We start from the raw sequence: 16,962 nt of genomic DNA on the forward strand, positions 1-16,962 counted from the left end.
TGCTGACAATTCCCAGAAGTACTCTCAAGAGTGCTTTAAGCTGAGGATTACTGCGCTGGAGCTGATGGACTTTTTTTGTAGCCCCTTTAAAAGGCAGTGAACCGTTTTTCTATTTTATTTAAATAATGCCCCTTAAAATGGATTTTTAGAGGTATAATAACTCCTTAAGAGTCAGTTATGCTAAACAGTTTCTCTTGATAGAAATGTTGTAAAACTCGTTAACTGCACAATTTCAGATGCCGGCTTGGTGAACACTAACTGACATGTGAATGACCAGAGTTTGTAAAATAAATTGCAATAGTTGTTGTATCACACAGCTAGCATTGCACAAGCTGGAGGCCACGAGGGGCTCCAACCTGACAGAAAATTACTTCAAGATGAATGAAAAGTGCTTGTTTCTCTTTATTAGTTTTTAGAGAACAATGAAAATGTTGAATTGTTTACAGAGGGCTGATTAAATGTGGTCAGCGGGGCCATGTCCCTACTGCTAACTGTTGGCCTCCCCCTCCCACCGGGCCCCAACCTACACACTCACACACCCGCCACTCCCAGCACCCAGCCCCCACCCTTTGCTCCCTGCCACATGCATCTTCTTATAGGCTATTATGGCTGCACATCTGTGTGTGAAATGTGCTCATTCTGACATTCCACTGCTGCTTGGGCGCTGCAGAGGCCTTTGTTAGGTAAAACACTGTTGTCAAGCCTAACAAGCAGGTCATGCAATTTGCTGGACACTGTGGCACAGAACAGCCCAGGATGAATTGCTTTGGCCTCAAACAATGCTCAGTTCCATATTGGAATACATATGTATTTCTTTCATTGTGCAGCACTACAAAAAGTCATGACATTTTTAAGGCTTTGATTTAAAAGGGGGGAAAAAACATAGGTTGCCAGGGTTAGACAATCACAGAATAGCTTTTTTTGTTGTATTTACTTAGGATAACTCCTGTCTTATGGCTAAAGGAAAAGGCATAAAGTTCTTTAATTTGTGGCTTCGTTTCCACTTAGGTTTACCAGAAAGTACAGTAGGAGAAAAGACTACCACCTTGGCTGGCTGGTTGGTGTACTTGATGGGTAGTCAAATCAGGGCATTTGGGAAGATGTTGTGGAGAAGGATTCTCACCATATATTTCCAAAAAGTAAACCATCATTAAATGGAAGGAAATATAAGAACTCATTAATAAGCATATGCCAAGCAGAAAGAAATTATTGTTCTTACCAGATCAAGCTAAATGAATCAGATCCAGAAGATGTTTTTGAGAAATGGAAAAATTAAGGAAAAGCAAAGAACTGCCATTTTAGCTCAACAAACATCCTTCATGTCCCATCCCCTTCCTCACTCCTAACCTCCCCCCCCCACCATAATACACACACACACAAAGAGAGAGAGAGAGAGAGAGAGAGAGAGAGAGAGAGAGAGAGAAGAAATCAGCAGCAATAGGGAGAAGTTCAAATGCTATTTGTGGTATTCTGACACAATCCATAATGCACACTCCTGATATGCAAGCAGGATATTCCTCCTTTTGTGCAGAACATGCATTCTGAGCCTATTATGTGTATAAACAATGGCATATGTAATTACCTTTCTAGGGTGGCAATTATTCCTCAGAATCAACCACCAGAGTTAAAGCATGTTCCCCCCAAAGACATTTGGAGATCAATTCTGGGTCAATTACGTCAGGCTTTGATTTATCACATGATGTCAGGCCATGTTTAAATAAAAAAGAAAGAGAAAGTTTTTTTTTTTAAATATTATGAGGTAAAGGCTAAAGGTTTGACTCAGATTGGTTTGCTTCCAACTTTGCTTTTTCCCAATTGCTCAGCCCTTCCCCCATTCTTCAAACAACTGTGATTTGTTGGGTTTTTATCTGTTAGACAGTGTGTCATTCAAGAATATTAAATGCAGTGAATCTGGACTTTATCCAGATTTGATCTGCCCCTACACATATATTGAGCACACACATGCTTGCATTCACCAGGCACCAAAATTTCTCCTGGGATGCAACAGAGGGTAGGGGTTAACAGATCAGTCTTTGGAGTATAAGAGATCTGGATTTTGATACCCATGCCTTAAGCAAGACATACCTCTGTGATAGGTGGTGTCTATTTCACTTGGATGTTGTGAAGTTTAAATGAGATAATTGAGAGAATACATATAAAGTACTTAGTGCCCAGTATATATCATGAGTACCCCATGGATGAGTGCTTTTTATTCTACTGATAGACAAGCTGGAGGAAAAAAAAAAAAGTGGAGCAGCCTCCTTAAAGGCCCCACCCTATGTCGAGAATGGAGCAAGGGCCGGTGGTAGCAGAGTGAACCTGGGTACAAATAGGGCTGAACTAGTGACCCCATGACACCATTTAAGAGGCCCAGGGGACTAGACTGTATGAAAATGTTCTTTACTTAAGTTCATCCTCAGAAGATTGACTGTAAACTACAATACAAGAAAGGTAATATTCCATTAGCAAGACCCTCCCCCATCTTTTATAGAGCCTTAAGATCCACAGTGAAAGAGCTACTTTACACTCCATAATCACCAAACTGAATGTACACCTACTATACACCAGGTACTATGTTAGGCAGGCATCAGGAATGAAGAGATTAACCCTTCAAAAAAATCTCCCAGTATGGGGAATAGGATATAAAGTTAGGTATAACACAAGCTGATAATCAAGAATTCCTGGAAGCTATACCATGCAAACTAAAAGTGACATAAATATACACTATCATGATGAACAATTTGGTATGGGGCAATTCATCCTACTAAGGAGGAATCATATAAGCAGTTACTGGTCAAATTAGAGCTATGCCTCACTGAAGAACAAAATAGTAATTTTTGGAAATTAAAAGAGAGGGTATGAAAATTCTCATCAAATTATATAGGGAGCAATATAGTACCCCACTCAAAGAGCACTTTAAATCCATTATATGTGGAGCAGCATTGTTTAATAAGATGGAAGCAGCACTTTCATCATTCATTTCTCAGACAGCACACAGTGCTATTGGCAGTATGTATTGGCAGTTTAATTAAGAAGTCTGTTGATGATGTTAAAAAAAAAAAGCTGGCACATTTTCAATTCAGATGGACACTACTCAAGACAAAAGACATGTCTATTGTTGGCTCATACATACTAAAATGTGTCACAGACACTACATAAAATGTCTAGTGTCTACAGTCATGTCAAAGCCTTAACACTGGAAAAATCACGAGTTATACTTAGTCTCAAATCAGAAATAAATTTTTAGAAAAATTGTAGTCATTCAACTTAGGGAACACAGAGGTCAACACGATGAACAATGAAATAACTACTTAGTCAAATTTTCACAGACAGCCATTGCCCAAGTGGGTTTAGCTCCTTCCCTGTCCAATCTGGGGTCCAGGAGTACCACCCCAAGTTTCACATCCTTCTTTTCTCCATGCTAGTGACACACAGAATATCAGACCTGAGGACATGGAGGGTTGATACCTGTAGAGACAACAGGAGTGATTCACCTTCTCACTCACTAAGAAATGTACAAACAATACACTTTGCCAACAGATGATCTACACCAAAAGGAAAAAAATAGAACTTAATTCAAATTAACTCTAGCCAGGCCCAGTGGCACACACCTGTAATCCCAATGGCTCAAGAGGCTGAGGCAGGCGGATGGAGAGTTCACAGCCAGCCTCAGCAAAAGCGAGGTGCTAAGCAACTCAGTGAGACCCTGTCTCTAACTAAAATACAAAATAGGGCTGGGGATGTGGCTCAGTGGCTCAGAGTGATCCTGAGTTCAATCCCTATTACCATCCTTCAAAAAATATTAACTCAAACTACATATTAATGTCTCTAACATCCACTGAATACCACAAAAAAAGATAAATAAGTAAAATAAAATAGAATTTATTCATCAAAAGTTGAACCAAAAAAAAAATGAAATTAAAATGTCCTGAGTAGCCCACATGAGTTTGTTGTGTTGTTATAATTTGTTTAATTTTGTTTTTCATTAATGGGACTTTAAATACTTACAGAATACACTTTTCCACTCATTTGTTTCTTGTCTTGGGGACACACCTAATTAAGAGCAGAAGAAAAAAATAAGCATCCTGAAACTAATTGTAAATTCATTGAAGGCAGGCTCCACATCTTATTTGTCTCCCTCTATTTCTCTCCCCTATTTTGTGCAGTGATTCACACATAGTAAGTACTCAATTAAGTTGAAAGGCAATGCATGTTTCAATTCACATTAATTTGAAGGGGTTGCATTAATTTAAGGAGCAGCTGAAACGAAAAGGATGGGTTCAGTCTTTGCTGGTTTCTGGCTCATGAACTGCACTGTCTTGAAAACTTCCTCCGCAAAGCTGGTGTGGCTGCCCACCGCTGTGGCATTCTCAGTGCCTTGATTTGTTTCCTTCACTGAAGGTAACAAGATGATTCTCCAATGGTTCTATTTCCAGTGAGAGGTGATTTGAAGCAGAAATTCACTGGCTGTCCCCCAAGTTCTGGAAGCAGTTCATCTGTGAACAAAATGGAAACTGATTAATCCAGGCCTTTCAAAGAACAACTTTTCAAAAGTGCCTAAGTTGGCCTTTCACTGATCACTAAAATATATTTAGCTCAACATTTCAAAAATACAACCAGGGTCATTTATAGTGATATTGCTGTTTAAATTTTTTTCCCTATTTTGAGTAATGATTCTGAAATCCATTTCACCCCCATATGCAGACTTAAACCTAATAAAAAGAGAAATATCACATACCTATAAAAAGAAATTTTCCCAACCCAGGTAAGGATTCTGTATTTGCCCTGACAAAGAGAAATAGTGTCCCCCTTGAGGTCTCAGCCATCCTCCTTTGTGAATAGTGAAGTCCCTGCGTGCTTCCTTTTGTGTGACACCACATGAATAGCTGGGAAAAAAACAGCTTCAGATAGAGAAGCAGGTTGTGAAGCTGCCACCAGGCCGGAGCACATGTTCTTCAGCAAAGGCTCTGATCCAGCCAGGAGGGTCAAAGAGGCACAGAACAACACCTCAAACAGCTACAGCAGCAAAGACCCCATGAGAGCAGCATGGCAGGATCCACATGGGTCCCACCTTGGGCTTTTCAGTCATGCCTGTGTACATGAACGTCAGTGTACCATCTTGGACCAGGAAGGGCACATTTTTACAAGGACACCTTCTAATCATTCCCATGCTCTGGGCGACTGTTACTCTGAAATGGCCCTATGCAGACCCGCAGGAATGAGATGTAAAGCCAACAAACCCACAAGTAAGCCTAGCATTGATTTGCTTACTACTTTACTTTATTTGGGTTTTTAAAAATAGGCCAAAATAATTGCATTTGTACATGAAAACCCCTTCAGCTCATGAGAGAAAATGTCATATTACTCAAGCATTTAAAATTCACCTGAAATCATTTCAGGTTCTGCCTTCTCTGTCCATGATAGCAAACTTGTCACTGAAGCCTATTGACTTCTTAATTGGAAATGTCCTTCGCCATCCCTTTTCTTCTGCATTTCTACCACCTCTCCTTGGTCAGGCACTGTTCTCTTCAGCCTGGACTATGCCAGCCTCCTTACTGTGACGAGGTGTCCTCTGCATCATCTCAACTCTTATCAAATAACACAGCCTCCCATGGCCTTCCACCTCAGCCATTCCTGAAGTCTCTAGAAGGCTCAGCATTGCTGTCACCTTCAACCCATCTTCATTGGCTCAGACTAGAAGGAAGCAATTTCAGCCTATCAAATAGGCCAGAATTCTTTCATTGCCACAATGCATAGAATTGTGCTGAGTTTACAGTAATTTATCATCTCTTGATCTGGTTCTCTACTAATTCCTGATACATTGGCTCAGTCCTCAGACCTGGCTTTTGCCTTCACTAGCTTTCCTATGGGCAACAATGCCCTATGCTTTGCCCTGAATCTAAATCTTCTTGACTAGAATTCTAATACAACCCTTCCCTAGATTCCTTTCCAGAACCCTGGCTGCTGGCTGACATCCAGCTGCAGTGAGATTGCCCACTACCATACCACCATGCCTGACTCTGAACCTCACCTGTTTTCTGTAGTTCAGCGAGTCACATCTCATGCTGAACTCTTCAGATACCAATCCTTGAACCAGTCACCTCACACGTAAACTTGCCTTCATCCTGTTCCCTAGAAACCTATATTTTGAGATCTTTCACAAGAATGCCCTCTGCCCTCCATGGATAAATTATAACACTACAATGTTTTCTAATTTCTGTGTATATATAATATATATCATTTTATACATTGCATTCTATGTATTGTAAAAATATAGTGCATATATATATACACACATATATATATATCATTCTATTAGTCAGTCATTAATTAATTTACTCTTACTTCATTCCATGAAAAATTTAAAAAGATAGCATTAACTTTGTTTTTTTTAAAAAAAATCTTATATGGGTTCTTATGTGCTAGTCACACTTGATTTTTGAAGTCTTTCACTTTCCTATTCTACTTTATTACATGAAGTCTCTGCTTCAAGTGCATAGGTCTGCTGACCTGAAAACCATTCTGAATCTTTGTTCACATCCTCTCTTCTGCATTCTTCACCTTTTTTTTTTAATATACCTTTATATTTTTAATTTATTTTCTTTATGTGATGCTGAGGATCCAACCCAGGGCCTTGCAAGTGCTAGGTGAATGCTCTACTGCTGAGCCACAACCTCAGCCCCTGCATTCTTCTTAATTAGCTTTTTTTCATCCTTTAGCACTCCACTTGTGACACAATCTAAAAAGCCTTCCCCAAGACAAAAATTCACACTGATTTATCGTCTGTATTCCTTTGGAATAATCAATATCACACTGTTCAGTACTTGGTTTTCACTAAATGGTTCATATACACTAGATCCCCAGATAGATTGGCAGTTATTTGAGAACTGGAACAAAGACCACGTCTTACACTTAGGATGGTACCCTCCACAGTACCCAGTGCTGACCTGCAGAGGCACAAGGACAGTAAATTCCACTCTCCTCTTGGCCTCTCTGCCTGCCCAGCCAGCCCCACCCCCAAGGAAAAAAAGACACAAGGTCACTGAATCAAGTCACCGGCTCAGCTAAACCTCTTGTAAGCAGGTGGAGCTCTAGCTATATTGAGAGAAAATATTAAAGCTTTAATTTCTGCAGGCTTGGTCTCTTTAGGGTTTTGACTCTTAGACTCTCACTCTCTTTAGACTGCTTCTTTCTACTTCATGGAGCCAGGGTCATAAAACTGCTTTGGAACTGCCTCCTACTTAGAAGTCCTCTCCACAGACACACAAATATCACTTTGCCTCCCAAGATAAGGCCTAGGGCAGACTAATTAGACGAGCTGTATATTAAGCCTTTATCCTTTTCTTCTCCTACTTCATGTTGACAACAGGGAAATAAGATCTAAAAAGTAGACCCAGAGGAAAAGAACCAAGGAGGCCTGTACATATGTAAGGCTCCATGTGTCCCAGAAGCAACTGAGTAAGATCTAGGGACAGGAGCCAGGGTCCAGATAGTGTGAGAAGACATGAGTGTGTACCTGAGGTCTATCCAGTACTTATCTCCTCCAATTACCTGTGGGCCTACATGCCACCTAGGCAAGCACCTGTGGATCCACCTCAATAAACTAATATCTACGTATTATCTCAATAAATGTATATTAATTGCTTTTTCAATAGTCAATGGTAAATGTCTAAACATCAGAATAGATCAAGAATTCTGAGAAACAAGTTCTGGATCAGAGTTGTTTGTGATTGATGTACTGAGTATATAGCTTACTAAAAAATCTTAGAATAATTTTATTTTTTGAAGGCATTTCTCTGAGAACACATTTCTTACAACATAGATCTTTGAGACCTTTTTGAGAGTGAGGATGCAAGCAAGACAAATCCTGGGGATTTTGCAAGCCTTTCTGCCAAAGAGTAAAGCCAGTGGACTTCTAGTGTGAAATTCTGCATCAGCACTTGCAGATGGCCAGAATTTACTGAGGAATCATGTAAAATGCATGATATCTCACATATTTTGAATATTTAAATATATCATACACACACTGCATACATATATACATAACCTTGATATGATATTACTTGAAAAAAATGGATAATGGATTTAAGCATATCCAAAGTCACAAGATCACTGTTATTTGGACAATTCTATAGCCAAAATTACACTTTGAAACAACACTTTCATTAGCAGGTAACACAAACTTCCAATTATCCCCCTCTTCCTTAATAAAGACCCTGAATTTTAAGGGGTGCATGGCTTCAAAGATTATTTTCAGGCCCTCCTGGCAGCTAGGTATGGCCTGTTCACAAACAGAAGTTAGGAATACCCACTTCCAGAAATGCCCTTAGAATACTTAAATACCTTCAGATGTATTAATGAGGCCAATATCCAGGGACAGCAGAGGACTAAGATAGAAGTTTTATTTTTCCATTAACCAAAGTCTATACATAATCACTTCAGAGCTGATTCAGCAGCCCCATTGTGCCAAAGAGCTCCTTCTATCTTGTTTAAGCCACTATATTATGTGATCTCTTAATCAGGATATAGGTTAGGCTGCTGTTACAAATACAGCACTGTAATTCCAGTTCCGCCATTTTACAGGTGTCCAACCTTGGACAAATCACTTAAACTCCATAAACTTATTTTTTTGTCTATTTCCATGTCAAAGGGCTATTGTTAGCTACAAGAGACCAGGTCATTTTACTGTTGCTATTCTTATTGTATCCCCAGTTTCTAGCACAGTGTCTGCATGTAGTAAGCATTCAATATCCCTGATATTGCTGATATACCAGATTTAGATACATAATGCCATACCTTACCAGTTAACAATTCAGTACTTCCAACAAAAAAACTGATATAAAACAGCTAATTAGCATGGTGTGCATCAGACTGATGACATTTTCTACCAAAGTCTTCGACAACATGGTCTGACAAAAGTTTTTTCTGACTTGTGAATTTAGGCATATAAAAACTCATATGTTGAACCACTGAGTGTCATCTTAATAAATTGACAACTTTTTAAATGACTTACTTAACTTGGGCAGTCTTGTAAAGCCAAAGGCACATGGCCCGATAAAACTGGTCTGCCCCATTAATATTGGTCTGTCCCCACTAGTATTATCACAAAGTCACACTGTTCATGCATAATACAAAAAAAAAACCTTGGTTTTATAACATATCTATGATTGTAAATTTGTATTGTTATAGTAAAGAATCTCAAGAAATGTAATTCTTCTGTTTTTACAAAGGAAAATGGGTACTTCACACTTCTACAAAATAGCATGGAAGAGAATATGTTTCTCCTGATGATGAGCACTTAATAAACACTTGTACCTGGCTGCTTTCATTTCACCACCAGTGGCACCCATTTGCCAGTCCTTGAAGTAATTCAGTCTGACCCATTGTGTTGAGGAGTCTACACACTGTGCAAGCCTGTCATTAAGGGGAGGATATATCATAGTCCCAATGCAGTACATTAAGTTTTTTACATTTCTCCCCATATAGCCAGTGCAACGTAAGAGAAAAGCAGAAAGATGAAAATAAAGTCTGGCTAGGACTTACTGTTTTTCTCTCTCAATGAATGCTATGAGATGGCCAATGCTCTGTTCTTGTTACTACTTATGTATAAAGTTCCATTTATTTCTAGCTAATATAAAGACCTCTAATAAAGGACACAAAGATTATCTACCAAATTCACCATGCAGCAATTTAGGTCTAACTTTTAGTTCTTCATGCCCCCACTTTAAAAATTCTATTCTTCCTCTTTTCACCCCTATTTATAAAGGCATTTTCACATGCTTAGAATTCTCACCCAGAAGAGAAATTATAGCTAGAGTCAAATTCATGAATGTGGGTGAACTGAAGAAGACAAGTCTGAATGAATGAAAAGTGTAATGTGTGGACAATCATCAAAAGATAGCAACAACAGCTGACATTTGATAATTTACTACATGAAAATCACTGAGCTGAACACTTTACATGCATTATTTCATTTAGTCTTCAAGAGAGTCCTGGAGCAGATATTGCTATGGTTTGAATTTTCTGCCCCCTCTAAAACTCATCTTGAAATTTAATTGCCATCGTAACAGTATTAAATGGTGGAAATTTAAAAGATGATAGTCGGTGGAAACTCCAAACTCACAGGTAGGATTGGTGCTATTATAAAAGAAGAATTTCACTCCCTTCTCTCCCTTTCTCCCTCTATTTTCCCTCTCCCCCATTCCTCTTCTACCAAGTGAGGATGCAACAAGTAGACACCCTTGCCAGATGCTAACACCTGGATCTTGGACTTTCCAATCTCTACAACTGTGAGATAGATATTTCTATTCTTCATATATTATCTAATTTAAGGTGGTTTGTTACAGCAGCATAAATGCACTAAAACAGTATTAAGCTCTCATTATTACAAATTAGAACACAAAACTAGAGAGACGTTCAGTAATCTTCCCAGGGGCCACATAGCTAACAAGCAGTAGTACTGCTTCCAAATCTGAGTTTATCTGACTCCCAAACTCCTGCTCTTTACAACCACCAAATGCCAGGGTTTTCCTTCAATAAAGTAACAAGTATAATAATAAATCAATATCTCAGATGATTTTAACAAACTGTGAAGTTCCAAGCTACCTTGCTTTAGAGAAAAAATGAAAAGTATTTGAAATCAGCTTACTATGTATTTTAGGTTGGCAATAATTACCTGCCATTTATGAAGTAACTACTTCACACTAGTCACTTTCTATACATTAATCCTAACCCTCACAGCAACCCTATAAAGTAGATAACTATCTCCATTTTATGGATGAGGGAAATATTCAAGAGAAATCAAGGTCACATGGCTAGTAAGTGGCCCAGATTTGCACTGTGTCATTCTGCACACTATATCATTACCTCTCTTACAAGGCTTTTCTCTGACAAGCTTCAAAAGTCCACTTTTTAAATCAATAGTGCCATTCCTCTATAATCTTATTTATACTCTTTATTAGCTCAGCAAAGCTTTAGTTCAGAGACAATGCAAAAGTAAACTTTAACCCAGGCCCTGCCCTCATTTTCATAAATTCCAAATTTAGTGAGGTCCATGTTAATGGCTTTTACTGTATATGGAAAAGAGTTTAATAGTCACTTAGCCCTGCTCTATCTCCATTAGTCTAAAAAGCCACACAAAGGTGAAGGAAGGAAGAACAGTGACCTCAAAACTAAAACAGACAAGGAGTGCCTGTAATTTGTACTCCAGCACAAGTCAGAACATAAAATTGCCAGTACGTAACAACAAACTCAAGCCTACAAGTTTAAGTGCTTTATTCATCAATTAAAGAAAATTAACCTAATCAGATATTCACATTAAAGAATATACTCACAGCAAATCAGCAATTATAATTAAAAGTCCATTTCAAATTTATTTGGTGAGCAGCGAATGACCTAACACAGCCAGGCTGCCTGGTCATTTCCAGCATTATATAAATATACACATTATATGATAATTCCTGGCCATTTAACATGGCCAGATTTGCTACTTATGCTGCACTTGTTTCTAATAGAAATATGGTTCATGTGCCCTGAGTGGGAAAATGTTCAAAAATGTGACAGTCAACCAAGCACGTATCTGCAGTACCAATCCCACTGATGCTACGGCCAGTAACTGCAAATGCTCCAAATAAATCCTATATGCTTTGGAGGGGGCCACCTGAGAAAATCAGAATGCCACAGCTATACCAAGTTGCTTCTATTTCTTTTTCTTTTCTTTAGGCCAGCCTATAAAAGAGTGACTTACACATCTCGGCAAGGAAACCAGCCTTGGGACACAAGCAGGACAACCCAGGTGAAGAGCAGCTCAAATCTTCTTTCAGGCCTGATTTATTGTGATGTAGGGAGTAAAGCCAGGTTGAAGATCATCTCTCATCTGACTAGATTCTCAACAGGTCACCCACGTCCACAAGATAGAGAACCAAGACGTAAAAACAGATTGCTGAGGACCATTCTGAGGGATAGGTTTACAGTCTTGGACACCAGAGTGAACTAATCTCCCACATCTATTCTCCATACAATATAAAAAAATGCAAACTTCCCTATTCTACAGTATATACTAATCCAACTATCTGACACTTCCATAACTTGACAATCCCTTATTTTGTGTTGCCTGATCAGTTTGTCAACCTGTCTCACCGAGAGCATTACTGTAGGACTTAGTATTCTGCCTTCACATGGCCAGAACAGTAGGACTCCCATCATGTCTTTTATGGTGCCATTTTTTTTTTAAAAGAGAGAGTGAGAAAGGAGAGAGAGAGAGAGAGAATTTTTTTTTAATATTTATTTTTTAGTTCTCGGCGGACACAACATCTTTGTTGGTATGTGGTGCTGAGGATCGAACCCGGGCCACATGCATGCCAGGCGAGCGCGCTACCGCTTGAGCCACATCCCCAGCCCTTTTATGGTGCCATTTTGATACCAAGGAAGGCATTATGAATAGAACATGGAGTCTTGTTCTCTGTTCTTTTCAAAGTCACAGCAAGAAGAAAATATCCTTTCTGGGAGTGTGGGATAAACTCTGGGCTCTCTGAGAATCCTTTCCAACCTGAGTGTCTGCTTATTATTAATCAATTAAATCTTATGATATACCCACTTCTAGGAATCTATCCTATAGGAATAGTAGCACAAGTTCACAAAAATAATAACACCACCATGTTCACTGTAGCAGTGTTTGTAATAGCAAAAATGTTAAGTGATCTAAACATCCAGAGTTGAGAGATTATATATAGTTATGTACATTTCTGTTACATGATATAAATAAAATACATAAACACACAAAATAGTTCTATCATATGCTTATATATGTAAATATGTGTATATTTGCAGATGCATGGAAAATCAGAATGTGTATACATTAATAGTGGTTACTTCTAGAAAGTGAGATCAGTAAGGAAGGACTCAAATGTTTTACTTAAACGCATTATTGTATTTGTTGAGGTGTTTTAGGGGTTCCCCAAAATTAACATGAACTTCTTCTCCTGGGTTCTGAAATTTTAAGAAACCATATGAAAATAAAACAGATGGGAGACTAGAATGTGAGCTTTATTACTGATTGAAGTCACGGAGGAGGCAGTAGTTTAGTGTGAAGAGCAACACACCTGGCTATCTGAACTATGGAATTCACCATCCAGGTAAATCAGGACAGCGACAGCGGGGGTGGGCCCTTGCCTCAGGAATAATGTGAGCACTTGCTAGACAAGCTCTTTTCCACATAGAAGTATGACATTAAGATGAGGTGGCCCAGATATTCTCCCAAAATTTACCAATTAGATAAGTCACTCTCCCTCTATGGCAGGGTGAGAAAAAGTGGTCTGTTAAGTAGTCTTTGCCTCAGAAAGTAGTCTAAATACATCAGAGGCTGCTGAATCCAAATTGCAAAAGGTTTAATAGTGAATGGCAAGAAGCATTGGCAAGAAAGTAGACAAGTCAAGAAGAATCGAAAGAAAGAAGACAAAATAGGAAATTTAAGTAAGGATTTTTTTTTTTTTTTGCTCTTTTAGGGAGAGGTTAAGAAAAGGTTAACAATAAAAATAATGAAAGAGAACAAATAATTTACAGCAAGAGTCTAAACACAGGGATGGAATCATGGGCATAAGTGAATGTGGATGCATGCTTCTTACTGAGTCATGAACAAAGAGAAGGAAGTTTCAAAAATTAAGCTCATATCACAGGGTAGTATGTAATTGTAAAGGTGGATTGATCCTAAGGGTAAATACAGAAAACAAAAAATAAAACTTCAAATTGCTGAAGTACTGGTTATGCTAAAGTCAGGACAAAACTTAGCAGAACTAAGACTTATTTATAAATGTTCTATCAAGCTGAAATTTTTGAGAAATAATGTGATTTGTTACTTATAAGACATTGCTTAGGATGGTATTTATATATATATATATACACACACACTGTATCATTCAATGTCATACATCATGATAATAGTTGATTCCCAAGCTTATTTGTCCCCAGGAACTCTAAGGAATAAAGTTTTTCATAAATAACAGTGGTTTAAGCTTGACTGGCCCTGTATAGCTTTTCACTGCAGTTCTGGCTACCATTATACCATATTCCCCAAATCACAGTGCAGTGTAAAGTAAAATCAAACAGACCAAATAAATTGGTGGAAAGAGTCATAGTCTAAAAATTTGGCTCCATATTCTTATCTGACAGAGACTAACATTTCAACACTGGATATGTTTCTGTGGAAAGTTTCCACAGATGTATTTTCATGCCATAATTTCAGTGGCCACAGAAGTCCTAGTAAGACAAGGTTCCTTCTGGTAAACAGATTTCTTTGAGTTAAAAGAAGAGAGGAGACTTCCATGATATAACACAGTGCCCAGTGTTATATCATGGATCAGGTTTATAAGTTATGTTCCAAGTCTCCACTCCCCTGCGTGGTTCAGCTTTACAACTGCAGCCTTCTCATAACTAGCAGGTTTTGACGTCATTCAGGCTTTGCAAAATGTGTGCTACGGCCCCTTCTCGTGCTTCTCAGCTGCTCTTAAAGTTATACTGCATTTGGTTAAGTGTGGAGGCTGGCACCAGAGAGGATCCATAAATGGTGATTATCATGCAAATCAGCCTCCCGCAAGTGAGCTCCTCCGTGGAGACCTTCCAGCTTTGCTTCCCCCCCAGTGCCGCTCCATTGTCCCCAGGATAAAGCTTCGGTCTTTGCTGCCTACACTGGACGTCACCGAGATTGGTTCTCCTGACAGAGATTAGTGGGCAGCAATGAATCTTTCACTTGGGTGAGAAATATGATTTTATTTAAGAAAATAACCATACATAATTGGGCTTCTGTCACTTTAAATTTTAATGGTGAGAGTAATATGGAGGCTTCTGGAACTTTAAATTACGGCTTTCAGAAGCTTCACACTGAATCTTTCAATTATTCTCTGTAAGTACTTTCTCAAAGCATGTGCCACCATGACATTGATATCACAATTCAAATCTAAATTCAAAACTGACTGCAAGGCTATGAGCTATGTGCTGGCGTGCAGGCTGCCTCATTTTATCTTTGAACATCTGACGAGGCGAATCAAGAGGCACTCTCCCAGAGCCCAGCCAGCTGTTTGCCAAATATTCAAATACCCTGGCATGCAGAAGAGCTTTTCAGATGTCCCCACATCAAAATTAGTGACAACCCCCTATTTTTCCCATTAGTTTCTGGCTCACCTACATCCTTCCACACGACCCGCCTGCCTCACTCAGCTAAGTGCTTGCTTGCGGGCTCTTGGTTCCCCACTCCAGCAACTGGACCCAGCGTGTGATGCAAAACTGCAATCAGTTCAGACAAACGGGGGGGGGGGGGAGTTTTCATGCTTATGTTTCCTTGAAGTGGATCTAAAAGAGTGGCTGAGCTTGTATTTGCAGGAGTTGGGAGACAGGGAGCAAAAAGAGCACTCAGGTTTTACTTAAAATGTACTCATTATCCTGGAGCAGAAAATGGAATTAGAAAGACTCTAGAAAGGGAAAAGCAAAAAGACTTTCCTTTTCCTTTTATTTTTATGTCTTAATTTCCTTGTTATACACCCATTTTCTTTTAGCATTTCAATATCTTTGTTTAAAACAAGTCCAAATGAATACAATAATCTGTAGGTCTGGCTTTGGACTGCTTCGTTGTTTTAAAATGTGTCATTCTCCTGCCTCAGTCAACACAGTACCACATTTATAATTGTAGATAATTAAATCCAGCTGCCCTGATGAATCTACAGTGAAAGACACCCCTTCTTTCATTTATAAAAGGTCCTGGAGCAATTTCCCTTCTCTGGAAAACTTAGAATGCAGCATGAAGAGGGCACTGGGGAGTTTAGAGGAGAAAAGGAGGAAGGTGCCAAGTGAGCAGGACAACAGTCTCTATTCCACGGGTGGTCAAATTTCCTGAAGCGGATATCAATGCCCAGGTGGAGCTGGGTGAGGCTTTTCTTGATTCCTTCCAGGAAAGCTGGGTCTCCACTTGTTCACTTCCCATGATGTGTTTGAACTTGGACGGAAGGGGCACAGCAGGAATGCTTTCAGGGCACATTTAGGGTGAAGCCACCGTCACAGGAGTCATGAATGCCAGATGTCAAATGAACTGCAGAGACTTCCCTGAGTAGGATGGGTGGTACAAAATCATGTCTAAGGAAATTCTCCTGCCCTGATCTGGGACCTTTGCTCCAGACAACGCCAGATAAAAATTCATTCATTTTTAAAATAGTATTAATATCAAAAGAAACTATTAATGAGTATAGAAATTACCTGAGAACCAACTAAGCTAATGGATTTCCAATTCTGCCAATAAAGAATGTTGTTTCCATAAACCCAAAACAACATAAAGCAGGTAACTTGCTTCTGGAAACCAAGGGTGTCAGAGGCAGGAGGTCCACATGTGGAGTGATCATATAAAAGATGTTCGTCAGCATCCTTATCTCTAGCATTATTTCCTAAGAACAAGCTCAAACATTACTTTTCACTATGATCAGGATAATGGTGCTTACCAAATCTTTCCAACACAATGTCTTTTCTAAGACATTGACTATGGACAGAGAAAGAAGATTTTTTTAAAACCACATTGATTTCCAAGCCTGATAGAGCACAATAACAAATTCTGTTGGACTTGAATATTTAAGGCTTATGAAGTATTTCAAACACAAAACAGTCCTACATAAATCACTCACCCAAACCTTTTCTCTGTTCCAATATATCCTGACTATTTTACTTTGATGAGCTAGCTCTTATTAAAGAACAATCTTCATACTACTGGATTTCTCTGCAGTGTTTGGCACTGAGGGTTGCCCTTTCATCCTAAAGTTCCTTCATTTCTATAACAGTTCTCTCCCTCTTAGACAAGCCAGCCTCTCAGTCTACTTTTTTTCTCTTCACTAATTCCTCATCCTTGGCCCTACCTTCAATTCACTCTAAATTAACAAAGAATGGAGGCAGTCTGTCAAAATCAAACAGTCTACATTTTCCATGTACAGA

General features: G+C 39.0%; 1 protein-coding gene across 1 annotated transcript in view; it reads right to left on the reverse strand.

The window, feature by feature from the left end:
- Nucleotides 1–382: 382 nt before the first annotated feature.
- Nucleotides 383–16,962, reverse strand: part of LOC120885707 (uncharacterized) — a 144,439-nt gene continuing 127,859 nt past the window's right edge. Inside the window, exon 11 of the mRNA XM_078022230.1 lies at nt 383–4,496. The gene's annotated coding sequence lies outside the window, so the exon portion shown is untranslated. The remainder of the gene's footprint in view (nt 4,497–16,962) is intronic.

The sequence above is a fragment of the Ictidomys tridecemlineatus genome, chromosome 1 (assembly GCF_052094955.1).
Source record: "Ictidomys tridecemlineatus isolate mIctTri1 chromosome 1, mIctTri1.hap1, whole genome shotgun sequence".
Taxonomy (NCBI): Eukaryota; Metazoa; Chordata; class Mammalia; order Rodentia; family Sciuridae; genus Ictidomys; species Ictidomys tridecemlineatus.